This window comes from Polyodon spathula, unplaced genomic scaffold, assembly GCF_017654505.1.
Source record: "Polyodon spathula isolate WHYD16114869_AA unplaced genomic scaffold, ASM1765450v1 scaffolds_3008, whole genome shotgun sequence".
In the NCBI taxonomy this organism is placed as follows: domain Eukaryota; kingdom Metazoa; phylum Chordata; class Actinopteri; order Acipenseriformes; family Polyodontidae; genus Polyodon; species Polyodon spathula.
The window spans coordinates 30-6,917 of record NW_024474472.1 but is presented as its reverse complement, the minus strand read 5'-3'; the positions used below and the strand labels follow the sequence as shown (position 1 = coordinate 6,917).

The following is a 6,888-nucleotide window of genomic DNA, read 5'->3' as shown; positions in this document are numbered from 1 at the left end:
GGTGCACATGAAAACCCTTGTGACGCTCAGTAGTGGGACTGCTTCTGTGAGCGAACATTGCAGTGCAGCCTTTGCAAAACAACAAAACCGAGTCTCCTTTTTTTCTATTTACATTTTGAGGTAAATACTGCCTAACTGATCCATTCCAAACATATCAAAAATAAATCCCACCTCAGCTACGTTCTTCATTTATAATGACCGTCTGTCGATGCCCATAGAAATGCTAGCGACCAGATAAAAGCAGTCAGGCAGCCCTTACAGGCAATAGAACACAGATCGGAGTGACGGCAAAATTACCGTGTTCTCCAATGCACACTTTTTTATTTATTTATTTATTTATTTTTTGATGGGGCTTAATGCAGTAATGCTCATCACATAGTATCAAATCATAGTGATACCTGATGCTATCACGACCACAGCAGTTTGACCAGCACTTGTGAAGCATTTGTTGGCGATTTGGAAAGTAACGTCAGCTAAAGGAACGCGTAAAAGACAGACCTATGTGACCGCGTGGCCTAATGGATAAGGCGTCTGACTTCGAATCAGAAGATTGAGGGTTCGAGTCCCTTCGTGGTCGTGATGTTTCTTCAGTTTTCATTCTTTTGGCATGTATTCTCGTTTGATGAGAAATGCGCTCTTCTTTGATGCTAACTGGATAAATGTTATGCTGTAATGAATTTTCTACACTCTGTTCAATAAATACATTGACACTATCCTGGCGACAGGTCAGGAAGTAAATGAAGCAAATCATTGGTAGCACTTCCCAAAACTGTTTCGGAATAAAGCCTTCTGGTTCGTTAATTTTGCAATATTACAAAGTTCAGCTGTTTTGTTTTGTAGGATTTGAAGCAGTGTTCTTTTTTAGTTATCATTATTTAAAGAACAATTGAAGGAGATTATCTAACATTGCGTTCTCCTGTCTGATCAAATGAGTGGAGCATTACCAGCACATTTACTTTATTCTCAGCTTCCCCCTAGATAAAAAGCAAAGAAACAGTTTGAGTAAAAGGTCTTCAGAATTAATGTGTAAAATTGAAAGCTCAAGCCATTTTAGATCATCAAAATGCCTGTGAAATATGCTGACACCTCAGAGGAAGGTGGCTTAATTCTCGGCAACGCATTTTTTTATTTTTTTTTTTTTAATTATTTTTCTATGGCATTCTTATATTGTCTTTTTAACAGCCACAGAACGAAAACTGGGATTCACATGTGTTTTACATAACACTCTTTCAATTTATTTGTCTGGCTACTGTCTTTTACAACTACAGCAGGACCCGGCAATGCTTTTAATGCAATCGGCATTAAAAGCTGCCACGTCAGTGGAGAACAGCGCGAGTACTCTCGCTCTGAGTTCACACAAGGGGATTTGAACTGCCTTCTAGCTGCTCTCGGTCACGCCGGTTGCCCTGGCTTGTGCCTGTAATCCCAGCTACAGTGGAAGGTTTGGGTTGGCAGATCGCCTGAGCACGGGAGCTCTGTGCTGCAATGGGCTGTGCCGATCGGGAGTCTGCACGCATCGACATGGCATTTCTGAGGGAGCTCGTGAATGCCAGGTCGGGATCGGATAAGGTCAAAATCCACATGTTGCTCAGTAGTTGGATTGCTCCTATGAACGAACATTGCAGCGGAGCCTTTGCAAAACAACAATACTCAGCCTCTTCTGTTTCCCTTTGAAGTACACGCTGTCTCAGAGAGCCATTCAACATCAAAACGAAGTCCAACCTAATATGCTTTCCTCATTTATAGCGACTGCTTCTCGATGGCCATAGAAATGCTAGCCACCAGTTAAAAGCAGTCAGGCGGCCATAACGGGCAATAGCACACAGCTCGGTGTGACGAAAAAATTACAGTTGTCTCCAATTTTTTTTTTTTTTTTTTTTTTTTTGATGGGGCTTAATACAGTAATGCACGTCACATAATATCAAATCATATTGATACCAGATGCTATCACGTCTATTGCAGTTTGAACAACAAACAAATTGCGCATGTAAATCAAAGTGATGGGGGAATGCATTAAGCTTCATTCTAATCTTTAAAGAAAAAGAGTGGGAGTGGTAGCAGATAACTTGAGCACTCTGTCTGCAACAGGCTGTGTCGGTCGGGAGATCGCAATAAGGAAGGCATCGACATGGCATCATTTGGGTAGATCCTGAATGCCATGTCGTCTAACGAGAGGTGAACCTGCCGGGTCGGAAACGGTGCACATGAAAACCCTTGTGACGCTCAGTAGTGGGACTGCTTCTGTGAGCGAACATTGCAGTGCAGCCTTTGCAAAACAACAAAACCGAGTCTCCTTTTTTTCTATTTACATTTTGAGGTAAATACTGCCTAACTGATCCATTCCAAACATATCAAAAAAAAATCCCACCTAAGCTACGTTCTTCATTTATAATGACCGTCTGTCGATGCCCATAGAAATGCTAGCGACCAGATAAAAGCAGTCAGGCAGCCCTTACAGGCAATAGAACACAGATCGGAGTGACGGCAAAATTACCGTGTTCTCCAATGAACACTTTTTTATTTATTAATTTATTTTTTTTTTGATGGGGCTTAATGCAGTAATGCTCATCACATAGTATCAAATCATAGTGATACCTGATGCTATCACGACCACAGCAGTTTGACCAGCACTTGTGAAGCATTTGTTGGCGATTTGGAAAGTAACGTCAGCTAAAGGAACGCGTAAAAGACAGACCTATGTGACCGCGTGGCCTAATGGATAAGGCGTCTGACTTCGAATCAGAAGATTGAGGGTTCGAGTCCCTTCGTGGTCGTGATGTTTCTTCAGTTTTCATTCTTTTGGCATGTATTCTCGTTTGATGAGAAATGCGCTCTTCTTTGATGCTAACTGGATAAATGTTATGCTGTAATGAATTTTCTACACTCTGTTCAATAAATACATTGACACTATCCTGGCGACAGGTCAGGAAGTAAATGAAGCAAATCATTGTCAGCACTTCCCAAAACTGTTTGGGAATAAAGCCTTCTGGTTCGTTAATTTTGCAATATTACAAAGTTCAGCTGTTTTGTTTTGTAGGATTTGAAGCAGTGTTCTTTTTTAGTTATCATTATTTAAAGAACAATTGAAGGAGATGATCTAACATTGCGTTCTCCTGTCTGATCAAATGAGTGGAGCATTACCAGCACATTTACTTTATTCTCAGCTTCCCCCTAGATAAAAAGCAAAGAAACAGTTTGAGTAAAAGGTCTTCAGAATTAATGTGTAAAATTGAAAGCTCAAGCCATTTTAGATCATCAAAATGCCTGTGAAATATGCTGACACCTCAGAGGAAGGTGGCTTAATTCTCGGCAACGCATTTTTTTTTTTTTTTTTATTATTATTTTTCTATGGCATTCTTATATTGTCTTTTTAACAGCCACAGAACGAAAACTGGGATTCACATGTGTTTTTCATAACACTCTTTCAATTTATTTGTCTGGCTACTGTCTTTTACAACTACAGCAGGACCCGGCAATGCTTTTAATGCAATCGGCATTAAAAGCTGTCACGTCAGTGGAGAACAGCGCGAGTACTCTCGCTCTGAGTTCACACAAGGGGACTTGAACTGCCTTCTAGCTGCTCTCGGTCACGCCGGTTGCCCTGGCTTGTGCCTGTAATCCCAGCTACAGTGGAAGGTTTGGGTTGGCAGATCGCCTGAGCACGGAAGCTCTGTGCTGCAATGGACTGTGCCGATCGGGAGTCTGCACGCATCGACATGGCATTTCTGAGGGAGCTCGTGAATGCCAGGTCGGGAACGGATAAGGTCAAAACCCACATGTTGCTCAGTAGTTGGATTGCTCCATGAACGAACATTGCAGCGGAGCCTTTGCAAAACAACAATACTCAGCCTCTTCTGTTTCCCTTTGAAGTACACGCTGTCTCAGAGAGCCATTCAAAACATCAAAACGAAGTCCAACCTAATATGCTTTCCTCATTTATAGCGACTGCTTCTCGATGGCCATAGAAATGCTAGCCACCAGTTAAAAGCAGTCAGGCGGCCATAACGGGCAATAGCACACAGCTCGGTGTGACGAAAAAATTACAGTTGTCTCCAATGAACACTTTTTTTTTTTTTTTTTTTTTTTTTTTTTTTGATGGGGCATAATACAGTAATGCACGTCACATAATATCAAATCATATTGATACCAGATGCTATCACGTCTATTGCAGTTTGAACAACAAACAAATTGCGCATGTAAATCAAAGTGATGGGGGAATGCATTAAGCTTCATTCTAATCTTTAAAGAAAAAGAGTGGGAGTGGTAGCAGATAACTTGAGTACTGGAGCTCTGTACTGCAACAGACTGTGTCGGTCGGGATTCCGCAATAAGGAAGGCATCGACATGGCATCATTTGGGTAGCTCCTGAATGCCATGTCGTCTAACGAGAGGTGAACCTGCCGGGTCGGAAACGGTGCACATGAAAACCCTTGTGACGCTCAGTAGTGGGACTGCTTCTGTGAGCGAACATTGCAGTGCAGCCTTTGCAAAACAACAAAACCGAGTCTCCTTTTTTTCTATTTACATTTTGAGGTAAATACTGCCTAACTGATCCATTCCAAACATATCAAAAATAAATCCCACCTAAGCTACGTTCTTCATTTATAATGACCGTCTGTCGATGCCCATAGAAATGCTAGCGACCAGATAAAAGCAGTCAGGCAGCCCTTACAGGCAATAGAACACAGATCGGAGTGACGGCAAAATTACCGTGTTCTCCAATGAACACTTTTTTATTAATTATTTATTTTTTTTTTTTTGATGGGGCTTAATGCAGTAATGCTCATCACATAGTATCAAATCATAATGATACCAGATGCTATCACGACCACAGCAGTTTGACCAGCACTTGTGAAGCATTTGTTGGCGATTTGGAAAGTAACGTCAGCTAAAGGAACGCGTAAAAGACAGACCTATGTGACCGCGTGGCCTAATGGATAAGGCGTCTGACTTCGAATCAGAAGATTGAGGGTTCGAGTCCCTTCGTGGTCGTGATGTTTCTTCAGTTTTCATTCTTTTGGCATGTATTCTCGTTTGATGAGAAATGCGCTCTTCTTTGATGCTAACTGGATAAATGTTATGCTGTAATGAATTTTCTACACTCTGTTCAATAAATACATTGACACTATCCTGGCGACAGGTCAGGAAGTAAATGAAGCAAATCATTGTCAGCACTTCCCAAAACTGTTTGGGAATAAAGCCTTCTGGTTCGTTAATTTTGCAATATTACAAAGTTCAGCTGTATTGTTTTGTAGGATTTGAAGCAGTGTTCTTTTTTAGTTATCATTATTTAAAGAACAATTGAAGGAGATTATCTAACATTGCGTTCTCCTGTCTGATCAAATGAGTGGAGCATTACCAGCACATTTACTTTATTCTCAGCTTCCCCCTAGATAAAAAGCAAAGAAACAGTTTGAGTAAAAGGTCTTCAGAATTAATGTGTAAAATTGAAAGCTCAAGCCATTTTAGATCATCAAAATGCCTGTGAAATATGCTGACACCTCAGAGGAAGGTGGCTTAATTCTCGGCAACGCATTTTTTTTTTTTTTTTTTTTTTATTATTTTTCTATGGCATTCTTATATTGTCTTTTTAACAGCCACAGAACGAAAACTGGGATTCACATGTGTTTTTCATAACACTCTTTCAATTTATTTGTCTGGCTACTGTCTTTTACAACTACAGCAGGACCCGGCAATGCTTTTAATGCAATCGGCATTAAAAGCTGTCACGTCAGTGGAGAACAGCGCGAGTACTCTCGCTCTGAGTTCACACAAGGGGACTTGAACTGCCTTCTAGCTGCTCTCGGTCACGCCGGTTGCCCTGGCTTGTGCCTGTAATCCCAGCTACAGTGGAAGGTTTGGGTTGGCAGATCGCCTGAGCACGGGAGCTCTGTGCTGCAATGGGCTGTGCCGATCGGGAGTCTGCACGCATCGACATGGCATTTCTGAGGGAGCTCGTGAATGCCAGGTCGGGATCGGATAAGGTCAAAATCCACATGTTGCTCAGTAGTTGGATTGCTCCTATGAACGAACATTGCAGCGGAGCCTTTGCAAAACAACAATACTCAGCCTCTTCTGTTTCCCTTTGAAGTACACGCTGTCTCAGAGAGCCATTCAAAACATCAAAACGAAGTCCAACCTAATATGCTTTCCTCATTTATAGCGACTGCTTCTCGATGGCCATAGAAATGCTAGCCACCAGTTAAAAGCAGTCAGGCGGCCATAACGGGCAATAGCACACAGCTCGGCGTGACGAAAAAATTACAGTTGTCTCCAATGAACACTTTTTTTTTTTTTTTTTTTTTTTTGATGGGGCATAATACAGTAATGCACGTCACATAATATCAAATCATATTGATACCAGATGCTATCACGTCTATTGCAGTTTGAACAACAAACAAATTGCGCATGTAAATCAAAGTGATGGGGGAATGCATTAAGCTTCATTCTAATCTTTAAAGAAAAAGAGTGGGAGTGGTAGCAGATAACTTGAGCTGGAGCTCTGTACTGCAACAGACTGTGTCGGTCGGGATTCCGCAATAAGGAAGGCATCGACATGGAATCATTTGGGTAGCTCCTGAATGCCATGTCGTCTAACGAGAGGTGACCCTGCCGGGTCGGAAACGGTGCACATGAAAACCCTTGTGCCGCTCAGTAGTGGGACTGCTTCTGTGAGCGAACATTGCAGTGCAGCCTTTGCAAAACAACAAAACCGAGTCTCCTTTTTTTCTATTTACATTTTGAGGTAAATACTGCCTAACTGATCCATTCCAAACATATCAAAAATAAATCCCACCTAAGCTACGTTCTTCATTTATAATGACCGTCTGTCGATGCCCATAGAAATGCTAGCGACCAGATAAAAGCAGTCAGGCAGCCCTTACAGGC

At 41.7% G+C, this 6,888-nt stretch overlaps 3 non-coding genes across 3 annotated transcripts; all 3 read left to right on the top strand.

Moving 5' to 3' along the window:
* Positions 1-504: 504 nt before the first annotated feature.
* On the top strand, positions 505-577 carry trnar-ucg. The gene has a single exon. It is a non-coding gene; the product is annotated as a tRNA-Arg (tRNA).
* A 2,124-nt stretch (positions 578-2,701) lies between these two features.
* Positions 2,702-2,774, top strand: trnar-ucg. The gene has a single exon. It is a non-coding gene; the product is annotated as a tRNA-Arg (tRNA).
* Positions 2,775-4,919: 2,145 nt separating this feature from the next.
* Positions 4,920-4,992, top strand: trnar-ucg. The gene has a single exon. It is a non-coding gene; the product is annotated as a tRNA-Arg (tRNA).
* Positions 4,993-6,888: the final 1,896 nt, after the last annotated feature.